Source organism: Canis lupus, chromosome 22, assembly GCF_003254725.2.
Source record: "Canis lupus dingo isolate Sandy chromosome 22, ASM325472v2, whole genome shotgun sequence".
Classification (NCBI taxonomy): domain Eukaryota; kingdom Metazoa; phylum Chordata; class Mammalia; order Carnivora; family Canidae; genus Canis; species Canis lupus.
The window spans coordinates 32,976,796-32,990,276 of record NC_064264.1 but is presented as its reverse complement, the minus strand read 5'-3'; the positions used below and the strand labels follow the sequence as shown (position 1 = coordinate 32,990,276).

General features: G+C 35.2%; 1 long non-coding RNA gene across 1 annotated transcript in view; it reads right to left on the bottom strand.

Annotated features, from left to right (window-relative positions):
• The window catches only part of LOC112656107 (uncharacterized), an 85,344-nt gene that overhangs the window by 56,067 nt on the left and 15,796 nt on the right, over window positions 1–13,481 (bottom strand). The window contains exon 3 of the long non-coding RNA XR_007404906.1: window positions 5,406–5,486. This is a non-coding gene — a long non-coding RNA (uncharacterized LOC112656107). The remainder of the gene's footprint in view (window positions 1–5,405; window positions 5,487–13,481) is intronic.

Genomic DNA, 13,481 nt, shown 5'->3' with positions numbered 1-13,481 from the left:
CAAAATATATCCCAAATCCTGACACTTCTCACCACCCCCTCCACCAACACCTTATCTGAGCCACCATCATCTCTCAACAATTGCAAAGCCTTCATAGGCCTGCTCCTATGCTGCCCCCTTTTAATCAATTTTCAGAAGAGCTAGAGCAATTGTGATAAGACTCCTTCTCTCCCACATTCTGTTCTCTAGGCAAGTCAAACACAAACATGACTCAGGGCCTTTACACTCGTCAATCCCACTATATGAAACTTTCTTGCCCCCAGATATCCAAATAGTTTAAGATGCCCCTCTTCCTCTGAGTATTTACTCTGATGTAAGCTTTTTGGTGACCAACATGATAAAATTGGACACATCTCTTCAATATTTCTTCTCCATCTTTCTTTCTCCATAGCAGTATATATTTCATATACATACCATATGTTTATTGTCTAGAATAAAGTTCTAAATGGGCAGAGATTTTGTCTTTTATTCATTGCTATATACTCAGTGCTTACTATATTGTAAGCATCCAATAAATAGAGTTTGAATCAATGAATTAGTATTAATTTCAGTGTAATTCAGTATGTTATCAATTGTTCATGACAATAGATCAGAAACAACAAAGAAAGATCAGGTCCTTTAAATGCCACTGATACTGTGAAAGTCAGGAAGATAACATCCTGGCTTGAGAACATACATTTAATAATCAGATAGGTGGCAACACCACCTCCACCACCTTCTGGCCACATTGGAGAGGGAATGTTATGCAATCTCCCTGTATTCTGTATCACACACAGAAAAATAGGTGATAGCTCTTGGATTATCAAAAAGGTTGAATGCAGTATGCTTATAAGTGCTTAACATAGTGATTTGTAACCATCATTACATAACATCATTATAACCACATGATTATTATAGTAAGAAAATGGATAGATTAATCCTTTGGGTTTTTCCTTGTTTACTCACCTGACCCAGTCAGCCCAAGTATACCTGAACTGAATGTATGAGGTGCTAAACTTCTTTCAGATTACACCTTTAAAATAAATGGTAGGGTATTAGAACTGTTCTATATTTTTACTGTGGTGGTGGTTATATTACTGTATGCATCTATCAAAACTCAGAACTATACAATGAAAAGGGTAAATTTCACTGTAAGTTTTGACATTTCAAAATAAAAAGGGGAGTATTACTGCAAATGCATGAAACTGATCACAATGGTTAGAATTAATTACTTGGCTCCCCACAATGAGGAGCAAAAACCATGAGGGGGAAAAATCTAGTGACATCAGAGGTAGAGAATTTCCCCGTCAATGCATAGAAGATACAAAACACCTCATTCCTGGTAAAAACAACTATTTCAAAACAAAACATGTGCTAGCATTGCAAAGCAATGCATTGCCTCTCATCTCTTATACTAAGGAAAAAGGTGGCAGTTTTAAGCCTTGACCCAAATATATAAAATACATGTATAATGTTACAGTTCCCAATGCTTTGGAGGCAAATATAAATTAATCTAAAAATAGTTCTGAAATGTAATATCATTCAAACATTCATGGTTATATGCTAAAGCAATACATCCAAATTTTTACTATACCTTTGATGAATTAACTAGTGACCCACAGTTAGGAAAAACTTCTAGACTTTTTTTTTAAATTTTTATTTATTTATGATAGTCACACACACACACACACACAGAGAGAGAGAGGCAGAGACACAGGCAGAGGGAGAAGCAGGCTCCATGCACCGGGAGCCCGATGTGGGATTCGATCCCGGGTCTCCAGGATCGCGCCCTGGGCCAAAGGCAGGCGCCAAACCGCTGCGCCACCCAGGGATCCCATAAAACTTCTAGACTTTAATAATATTGACGAGCCTAATGAAACTTACACAAATATGCATGAATGAGAACAGAATAAAAAACAATGTGTTTATATGTGTTCATAGTTCAAATGATCTAGTTTCCTCAAACATGAAAGCAGCTATACTTTCTGATGTGGCAATATACAATGTGGTCAACAGAGAGGAGAGAAATCCAAATCTTTATTTTTAAAAGAGATTATATTTCAAGATATACTTCCATTTAGGGATCCCTGGATGGCGCAGCGGTTTGGCGCCTGCCTTTGGCCCCGGGCGCGATCCTAGAGACCCGGGATCGAATCCCACGTCAGGCTCCCGGTGCATGGAGCCTGCTTCTCCCTCTGCCTATGTCTCTGCCCCTCTCTCTCTCTCTCTCTGTGTGACTATCATAAATTAATTAATTAATTAATACCTTTAAAAAATAAACTTCATTTAACACATTTATTAGTAATTTTCCCTAAATACTGGCATGCTGACTAGCTGCCATAGAAAGAACAATTGAAAGTTATTGGCTTAAAACTAATAATCAAAATTTGTAGAAAATTTCTCATTGGTATGTACCTTAAAAGAAAATCAACAATTGGAGTTTCTAATTCCTGTTTAATGACTCAAGCCAAGATTATTCAGAGATTTAGCTAGATGTGCTAAAAAAAATATGGCAGAAACAGGGCCCATTTAAATTAAATTTGAACAGCTGTCTGTGGTGTCTAGACCATAAATGATACTGTTTTTCAAAAACAAAATGCTAAATGGTTAAGTATTTCCAGGGCCTAAGAAAGAGGCACAAAGTGAACTCATTTCTTTGTAAGCTATTAGAGTTCCCCAGATATTTCTAAACACCTGTTTTAAGGAAATATTTTCTCTGTTTAAATGTGAAAAGATTCAAGTCAAGAAATAAGGTCACTATGACATGGGCTTGAATTCCTCCACTAATATGTGTAGTAGGGTAATTGGCAAGGGAAGAATTTTTTTTTTCTAGAGAAAGTAGTCCAAATGCAATTTAATAAAAGGCAGATGGCATTTGGAGAAAGTTAGTTGATGGTTAGAATTATGAAAAATATGCAGTTCATTTTTATTGTGAAAATGATTTGTAAACACCAGGTCAAGTATAATTTTTGTATTTCAAACCACTGAGATTAATACAAAGCAGAGTAGTCGATGGGCAATCCTGCTCCTTGTGATGAAAAATTATTAGATTAGCTCCACTGGCAGTGACATCAAGAGCTTCTAGACAAACCAGAATCTGCTATGGTGTGGTGATGATTTAAGATGACTTCAAAGCAGAGATGACACATGAATATGAAAATAGAAGTAGGGTCCTCATGGCTCCTATGAGATCTTATTCTATCCAGAATGGAATAGCACCTAAAAGTTAAGTATTGTGCATATTTCTGGTTTCCACCAATTACAAGAGGCATGGTCAATTTGCACAATATTCAAAGCAAATCAATACATATAATTAAAGAGGTAGGAAACAAGGCCTATGGGCAAAGGTAAAAGAAACTGGAACCAACTTATTTGCCTCCTGCAGGGCAGTAGAGTAGCACCCTGTATCATTTACATCACTCAGAAATGAGTACAATATACCAGGTGAAATAAGTCCTCTGTAAAAACCTGTTGGTTGGCCAAATGGGGAAAGAGGGAGGAAAATGATATGGCAACAGTGTTCAGATAATAAAATAGTAATAAAACTACCACCTTTCATTTATTTTTTTTTCTTTTTTGAGATAGAAAAAGCAGTGGAAGGGCAGAGGGAGAGGGGGAGAGAATCTTAAGCAATCTCCATGCCCAGCACAGAGCCCAATGCAGGGCTTGATCTCACAACCCTGAGATCATGACCTGAGCCAAAATCAAGAGTCAGACACTTAACCAACTGAGCCACCCAGGTCACCCCAAGGGTTGTTATTTTTAAAAATGGTAACCAGTTGTCACCACCCAGTAGATAGAGCAAAGGAAGAAGGCAAAAACTCTTCAGGATAGGTTAGGGTTCATTTATAGGGTCACCAACTTGTTCCAAGGTTTAGCAATGAAAATCCCAACTAGAGAAACTCATAACTCCTGGGAAAACCGGAGCAGTAGGTCATCTGACATCATGAATGCTTAAGACAGGAGATGGGGAAGACTGGGAGAAGTTAGATAAATCCCATCTGAATGGAAGAGATAAATTAAATGTCCTTTCATGAGGCTTTCCAGCCATATGATTCTACTAGTATCACAATCACCGCAGTTATTAATTATCAGGAGCAGTAATGATAGTGATAAAAGTAATAATAATTTTATTTTCTACCTGTCAAAGTGAGTTTATGCTAACATTAGCTCACTGAAACCCCATTAAATCCCATTAAAAAAAGCTGAGCATAAGAGCTAAGCACATCCCCCAAAGTCATAAGGACATAAATGTGAACCACAAAAATGGAGTATAACTATTACTTGTAGTTGCATAACAAGCCAGTCTATGCTCGCTCATGCTTGAGGTTGATCAGGCCAAATAAAACAGAGCCGAGTGGTTAACAGGTCTGGGTATGCAGGTTTGGGTATGAGGGCTTATTACTGATAAAACAGCCCTGGACAAACGACAAACCTCTCTAAGCATCTGTTTCTTCATCTATAAAATGGAGATAATATCACTACCCACTCATAAGAAGTTTATAAGACTTTCTTTAGTGAGCCTTACTGCATAGCAATACCATAATGGAAACCACATCTATGAAACAAGAACATAATTGGGTTCAGGAGCTGAGGTCTCTGGTTATAATAGGCGACATTTTTAATCATTTCTATGTGCCAGAGACTTTCCCAGCATTTACCATGTATTACACATTGAGTATAACAATTCTGAGGATTATTATTCTCATCCTTACTTTATAAATTAGAGAACTGAAGTACAGGGAGTTTAAGTACTTTGCCCCAGATTACCTAGGCAGAAAGCAGTAGAGTTCATGTTCAAACCTGGGTAATGAAATCCCATAACCTGTACTCAACACTATACTGTCCCTGGTGTACTTTCAAATGACCCATGAAGGTATGTGTGGACTGTGTACCATTTAAAAAAAATACATAAATACAACTTCTAAAATAACTTTTAGTGGCAGTGAGGTCAAGGTTACATTCTCTGACGAGAACTTAAGTATTTTGCTGATTGTAAGAATGAAATATTCAGACCTTCAGACACAATTTGAAGTGATAAGTACCTCCAGTCCAGTTTCATCTGATCTGAAACTCATTTTTATTAGCACTATGTACTGTGTACTCTATGTCTAAATAACCATGTGATAGGTTTGGATATTTCAGATTCAGTTAGCTCACTACTTCGTGAAACAAGCTACTCCTGATGATAGGTAAGCTTTAGGAGGATTTTTATGATACAAATTGGTTCAACTTTCAAAAAGGGAGTAGTTTATAATGGACTAAGCTTTTCCCAGATAATTGTAAACTCTCAATAATATATAAATATAAAAAACACTATTTGGAGACAGTGAAGAGTGAAAGCAGAATAAAATGATGGGAGAGGATTGGAAACTCAAAGAGAAGTACACAAGGTAAAATGTACCTTTATATGGCTTTTCACTTACGTTGTCTCTTGCCCATTTGTCCTGGGGAGGCTAGAACTCAAGTAGAAAGCTGTAATCTTATTATCTTGAGAACTTCAAAGTCTGATTGTCAGAAAGGGAGTAGAGGAAGGGAGGAAAAAAACCTCATAAATAATTGAGCAAAAGAAAAGGAATAGAAAGATCTTCATGGATTTACTGGTGAAGGCTGTCAAACATCTGAGGACACAATAATAGTAATCCCACACAAAATCCTTCAGAAAAGAAAGAAAACACTTCACAACTTGTGTAGGCCAGTCTGAATATTCACAAAATATTAGTAAATGAAATCCATGAATATATAAAATGGATAATACATCATGAGCAAGTGGAGATTCATTACAGTAATGTAAGGTTGGTTCAACATTCAGTATATAATCACTGTATTTTACTGTATCAACAGACTAAACATGAAAAAAAAATATGATCAGAAATATACAGAGTAAGCATCTGACAAAATTCAAAATCCATTCTTGACAAAAAGTCTCAGCAACCTTCAATAGAAGCTTTCTCGATATGATAAAGAACTCTCACAGAAAACCTATAGTTAACATCATAGTTAGCAGGTATACATTAAATGCCTTCCCCCCTGAGATATGGAGAAATATCTGCCATCACCACTTCTTTTCAACATTAAAGTTTAAAATGTAATAAGTCAAATAAAAAACAAGAACAAAAACCCTGTATTTATTGACAATAATTACTTATGTAGAAAATCCTAAGAGGTCTACAAAACATATATCATACCCCAAAATTAAATTTAGCAAGGTCACAAGATACAAGGACATTAAAAAAAATCAATTGCATTTCTCTATTCTAAAAACAATTGGAAGATATAAACTTTAAAAACTATGCTATTCATAAGTGTACTTTAAAAACAATACTTAGGAATAAATTTACTAAAAACTTCAAGACCTCTACACTAAAAATATAAAAAGCATTTCTCAGAGAAATTGGAGAAAGTGAACATAAATGCAAAGATAAACCATGTTCATGGATTGCAAAATTCAATATTAGCATGGTGCCAATTTCCCTAAGTTTATCTATACATTTATGCCTATTCAAATAAAAATTCTGACAGCCTTTTTAAGTAGAATGTTACAAGGTAATTCAAAACTTAAATGGGAATACAAAGACCCTAAAATACCAAAAATAATTTTCAAGTAGAAGAACAGAGGAGAAGGGCTTATGCTACAGCTACGATAATAAAGATGTGGGTTTGGGGATAGGACACACAGATCTCCCTGAAGCAGAATGGAGGCTTTAGAAGTAGACTCAATTATACAGTCAAGTGCTTTTCAACAAAAGGTCAAGGTGATTCAATGGGGGAAAAGAATCTTTTCTGACTACTCATATGGGAAAAATAAATCTTGACCATCACTTCACAATGCAAAAATTAATTTAGATGGACAATAGACAAAGACAAAACTGTAAATCTTCCAAAATAAAATATTTGATTTTTCATAACTTTGTCATAGACTACTTTTCCTAGATAGAATAAAATAATCATAAAAGAAAGTATGAGTACATTAAACCTCAAAGTTAAAAACTCTATCAAAAGTCATCAAGAAGGGATCCCTGGGTGGCGCAGCGGTTTGGTGCCTGCCTTTGGCCCAGGGCCCGATCCTGGAGACCCAGGATCGAATCCCACTTTGGGCTCCCGGCCTGCTTCTCGCTCTGCCTATGTCTCTGCCTCTCTCTCTCTCTCTCTCTCTCTGTGTGATTATCATAAATAAATAAAAAATTTTAAAAAAAAGTCATCAAGAAAATGGATAGCCAACCACTGAGAGAAAATATTCACAAAACATATCTTGACAAAAGACTTGTCAATAAAAATTGTCAAAGGACTTAGACTCTTCACAAAAGAAGATATACAATTGACCAACAGGCACATAAAAAGGTACTCAACATAATTTCTCATCAGGGAAATGCATATTAAATGAGCTACTGAATATTAAATTGAGGGAGGAGCTACCATTACACAACACTAAAATGGTTAAATTAGAAACTCTGACAATATCAACTGTGAATGAGATTGTGAAACATGAGAATTTTCGTAGTTTGTGTTGGGGAGATGGGGGTGAGGGGATGCACATATAATGGAACCAGTTTAGAAAATTGTCAGTGTCCCATAACGTTAAGCACATATGTACCTTCTACCCACCCATCCCCATTCTAGATAATTACCTTAGAGTGAAAACATATGAACATTCAGTACTGGTTTTCTTTGTATGAATGAACATAATAGCTTTATTTATAAAAAGCTCAAACTGGAATTGACTCAAATGTCTATCAACAAAAAAATAAACCATGTGTGGTATTTTTATGAATATTACTCTGCAAGAAAAAAGAGTGAGCTTGTGATAAATAACAGCATGGGTGGATCTCATGTCCAACACCCTAAGTGGAAGAAGCCAGTCACAAAGGAATATGTCTTATGAGATTCCATATATATGAAGTTCTCCCACAAATAAAGCTGTTCTATGAAAATAACAACAACAACAACAAAACACCAGAAAAGTGAGTAAATTGACTAAAGTGGCATAGAGGAGCTCTCCAGGGTGATGGAAAGGTTGTAATCTGTACGTGTTATGGGCGATGCATCCATTTATGTATTTGTCAAAAGCACAAATATACTATACCATATGCAAGTTTGTTTACTTTTACATAAAATGTTTTTTTTTTCTTTCTTTCAGATTTTTCCTTCCTGTAACTTCATTCACAATGATATACTAGACTCAGTGGTCTAGTAATGTGAAAGTGAGTTTCAACTTGAGAGCTAATTTGGGTCTGTTGGCAATGGCTACCTACAGAAAGAACCTGAGTCTGTGTCCAATCCCTATGAGAAATTGGAGATTAATGGCTTTGAATTATTAACACTATCAGGCAAACAGGGAACAGTGATGAATGGTGGCCCAGCCCATTCACCATCTTCAATTCTTATATCATCAAATACCATATTCATGGTCTACAGAATGGGACCTTTATATGGCCTTGCAATATAAATATCATCAAGTCAACATAGGAGGCATTACCACACATTGAGTTTTCTTCACATTACGTTTGTAGAGCAAACGGAAGATGAAATGTTATGGGGCAAGGGACACTGTATTACCTCAGATTTGAAATTACCAATCACTTCTTTTATTCATTTTATGTACAATACATACTACATAAAATGTATACATGTATTATGAACAATAAAAAAATGAACACCCATTATCTACTACTCTGCTTAAGAAATCCAATGATATTTCACTAGTGAAGCTCCTGGGTTCTCCTTCCTATGATATTTAACTCATCATTCCAAAGTAAATACTGAATTGTGTGTTAACTATCCACAACATAGTATGCATCTTAAACCATATGTTGGTGAATATGTTTCTGCACTTAATTGGTACTATCTTCTATAATTTACTGTCTTTTATCCAACATTATGTCCCTGAATTGAATTCATGTTGACATGAGTAGCTAGCTATAACTCGTTAATATTTACTGCCATAAATAATTCTATGCTATTGCACTTTATCCATTCTCTGCAAAGGAATTACTTGTGTTGCTTCCAGTTTGTGAATACAACTAAGGCTGCTATAACAGTGAAAATGTGCAAGAGTTTTGAGAATGTTTCATAGAAGCTCATTCCCAGGCCATGAGCCAATAGTTCATAATACCAAATTGTTGTCCAAAGTGATTGTACCAATTTACACATCCATCAGTTGCATATAAGAGATTAACAAACATGACATTGTCCAATGTCTTAATGTTTGCCAATCTAGAGGATGGAAAATACTTCATTGTAGTTTTAATTTTGCATTTCATATTACCGATGAGGTATATATTCATATATTTGTCGGTCACTTGTGTTTCTTCTTGTAAGTAAAGTTTATCTGTGTCTTACCCACATTTTCTAATGAGTTAACTTACAGGTGATTATCTTTTCTGGACCCAAATCCTTTGTTGGCTTTATGCTTGCAAATACTTTCCCCAGATTGTGGTATTTTTGTCCTTTTTTAATGATATCCTTTGATGAACAGATGTTTTTAATTTAAGTAGAGGTGAATTATAGATCTTTTCCTTTATGGTTTTTCCTTTCTGTGTCATGTTTAAGAAATATTTCCCTATCGTGAGGTCATAAAACTATTCTCCTATATTTCCTTCTAAAATTTTTTAGTTTTGTTTTTTACATTAATGTATTTAAAACATCTGGAATAAAGTTTTTAGTATAGTGTGAAATATCAATTTAATTTCATTTTTTTCCATATGGGTAACCAAAAATCCCAGTACAGTTTATTGAAAAGTTTATCTTTCTCTGCTGCTCTAGTGTTTTGCTCATTATATAACAAATTTCTAGATATAAATGGGTCACTTTCTAATATCTGTTTTAATATTACATTTATAAGTTGGTATAGCTTCATAATAACCTTGATATCTTTAAATCATCTCCCATTATTGTTCAGTCTTGGCTATTTTTGTTTTATTTCATATTTATCTAAGATTACTGTGTCAACTTCTATGAAAAATCTTATTAGTTCTTGAATTTTGATTCTACAAATAAATTTGTGTAGATGATTTTAAGTTACACCTTTCTATATGTTGCTAGTGCACAGAAATGGAATTCATTTTTCTATGTTAATTTCACACACACTAAACTTGACAACTTTTGTTATTTGTTATTTAGGGTATTTGTTAAGTTGCAGCAATACAACTTGAATGACTTGAAGAGATTTTCCAAATCAGCTAATAGAAATTTTATGCCTTATCCATACTTAGGTTTATTAATCCATTCAGGACTGATATTTGTATATCCTGTTAGTGCCAAGTATGTTTTTATATAGACATCAGCAAGCCCAATATAATTTATTAATAAGTCCATTGTTCCCTACAGGAAATATCCCTATAAGGATGCCATCTTTATAAAATCGAGTTATCTATATGTTTGGGTCTCAAATCTATCTGTACCATTCATCTGTCTGTGTATATTTAAGAAAATGACATACTGTCTTAATTATTATAGTCTTGACAAAGGAAATCCTCTCACTTTGTTCTTCAAGATATATTTAAAAAGCCAGAAATGATGAAGATTAAGTAAATTTGAAATTTTTGTATCTTCCTGATAAGCTTTATAAAATTCCTTTTTGGCTCTGAGAATGTTTCACACCTAACATATGTATACTACTATACAATACAGATATTAGTTTTAAAAAATAAGTTGTCTTCTAATGACATGTCACTTTCTTTTTTTACTTTCAAATTTTTCATATTCTGAAGTATGTCTCCATTTAGCCACAGATTTTTAAAATCTAGCATAATAATCTTTGTCTTCTTACTGAAGTATTTTGTCTGTTTACATTTAACACAATCGCTCATGTCTTGGGGTTAAACCTACATTGTTAGACTTTTTATTTGACCTATATCTTCTTTATTTCTTTTCCTATTCTTCTTTTTGATTTTTTTCAGTTCAGGTATTTATTGAGATAATCATACATTCACCTGCAGTTGTAAGAAATGTAAAAATGTAAAAGGTCCTACACTTTTCCCAGTTTTCTCTAAAGACTATATATTCTCTAAAGACTATATTGCAAAACTATAGTATAAATATCACAACCAGCATATTGACATTGATATGATCCAATTTTATTCAAATTTCCACATTTGTGCTTGTGTGTATGTGTATTAAGTTCTATATAATTTTATCACTCATATCAACTTATATGTTCACTATAATCAAAATAATGAACAGTTCAGCACTACAAAGATCATCCACATTGCCCCTACCTCCATCCTTAATTCCTAGCCACCATTAATCTGCTCTCCATTTCTAAACTTTTGCCACTTTAAAAATAAAATGGCTATCCTTCTTCTAATGCTTCATTTTGCACCTTTGTATTGCTTTATTTCTGGCTTTTCTAGTCTGTTCCAATGATCTGTGGATCAGGTCCTTCCACCAATATCACAGTCTTTGACCACAGTAACCATATAACAAGCTTTAATATTGGGTAGTTTCCCGCCCCCCTCTCCCCACCCCGGCCTGCCCCCCCCCGCCCACACACACACACTCTTTATTCTTCTATCCCTTTCCATATGAACTTTAGTTTGTATCTACACAAAACATTTGATGGAGCTTCAATAGGAACTACACCAAACCTATAGATCAATATAGAAAGAATTGACATCTTTACTACATGTTAAGTAGTAGACATGTTTACATGTTAAGACTATTTTTGGTGTTTATAAACGTATTACATTGTGTAGCTTTTGAAGTGGTTGCTCTGGATACTATAATATTCACATGTAACAGTATACTGATACCAACATTTTACTACTTTGTGTGAAGTGTGGCAACTTCTATTTAGGGCTCCACTTTACTTGCTTTTAAGTATCATCCTTGGTATTGGATGATATTAGAATTTTTGGTTTAACCAAGTAGAATTCATAAAATTCATGAGAGAAAGGACAGTCTATATTACACATTTCTGTTTTTGTTATTCCGTCTTCATTCATGGTGTTCCAAGATTTCTTCTTTTATCATTTCCTTTCTATTTGAAGAACTTCCTTTAGCTAATCCTTAGGGGCAAGTCTATAACAACAGATTCATTTAGCTTTCCTTCTGAAAGTATTTTTATTTCTTTTTCTTCCTAAAAGATAATTTTACTAGATATAGAACTCATAATTGACAGTTCTTTTCTTTCAGCAATTGAAAAATGTTGTGGGTCTGAGAGCCAAGCCAGAGTCATTTCTGAAGTCCAGCAGGTGGGTGAAACAGACCACTCAGGTAGGTGTGTGCCAGAGGACTAGACTAGATAGGGACTGTTGTGGGTCTGAGAGCCAAGCCAGAGTCATTTCTGAAGTCCAGCAGGTGGGTGAAACAGACCACTCAGGTAGGTGTGTGCCAGAGGACTAGACTAGATAGGGACTAGAGGAATTGAACTGCAACACCCTCAAGATCTGGCCAGCCCCATCCTCATTGCACACATGGGGAAACAGGCTCAGGGAGAGGGGACTTCACCTGGGTCACAGTTGATGCTGTATGAAGCTGGGAGGGAGTCTAGATCCCTGACTTCATACCTGAGTTCCTCCCATGGAAGTGCTCAGGTACAGAGAGCCACCTCTGGAGTCCAGAAGACCCAGGGTCAGCCCTGACTGGGACAGTCCCCAACTCCCAGTTGGGTGACCCCTGCAAGTCTCTTCTTCCAGAGCCTCCTTTCCCTCCTGGCTTTTGTCTAAAGACACAGCACTTAGGTATTCAATAAATACTGGTTTAGACCTTGGTCTGGAAGGATAGGAAATAACTTATTTTAAATCTTCAGTGAAACTTATTTGTGACAATTTAAATATAAAATATAAAAAAGAAAAAAATGTCATGCCCCTTAAGACCTCCATGGGGCTGCCTGGGTGACTCAACAGTTGAGCATCTGCCTTTGGCTCAGGGAGTGATCCCGGGTCCGGGGATCGAGTCCCACATTGGGTTTCCTGCATGGAGTCTGCTTCTCCCTCTGCCTATGTCTCTGCCTCTGTGTCTCTTATGGATAAATAAATAAAATCTTAAAAAAAAAAAAACAAAAAACTTCTATGGTTGCAAAAAAGAAATCGGCCATTGTTCAAATTGGTATTATCTTATAGGTAATGCACTATTTCCTTTTGGCGGTTTTAAAATTTGTTTTTAGTTTTCAGAAGTTTAAGTATGAAGTGTCTTGGGATAAATTTCTTTGGGATTTTACTGTTTGAGATTTGCTCAGCTTCTTGGATCTACAAGTCTGTATCTTTCACCAAATTTTGAAAATTTTAGCTATTATTTTTTCAAATAGTCTTTCAGCCACATGCTGTCCTTTTCTGAGATTGCAAGGATACAAATATTGGGTCTTTGTCATTGTCTGGAAGGTCTCTAATTCATCTTAGTGTCAGCATTAATTGATTGACTTTTTCAAGTTGTGGTTGTTGGGTGGGTTTTTTTGTTTTTTGGTTCTTGCAAGAACAGGTAATTTTTTTTATTGTATAATGGACATTTTGTCTAATGCACTAGACTGAATATTGCTTACAGCATTTATTTTAGAAAGTAGTCAC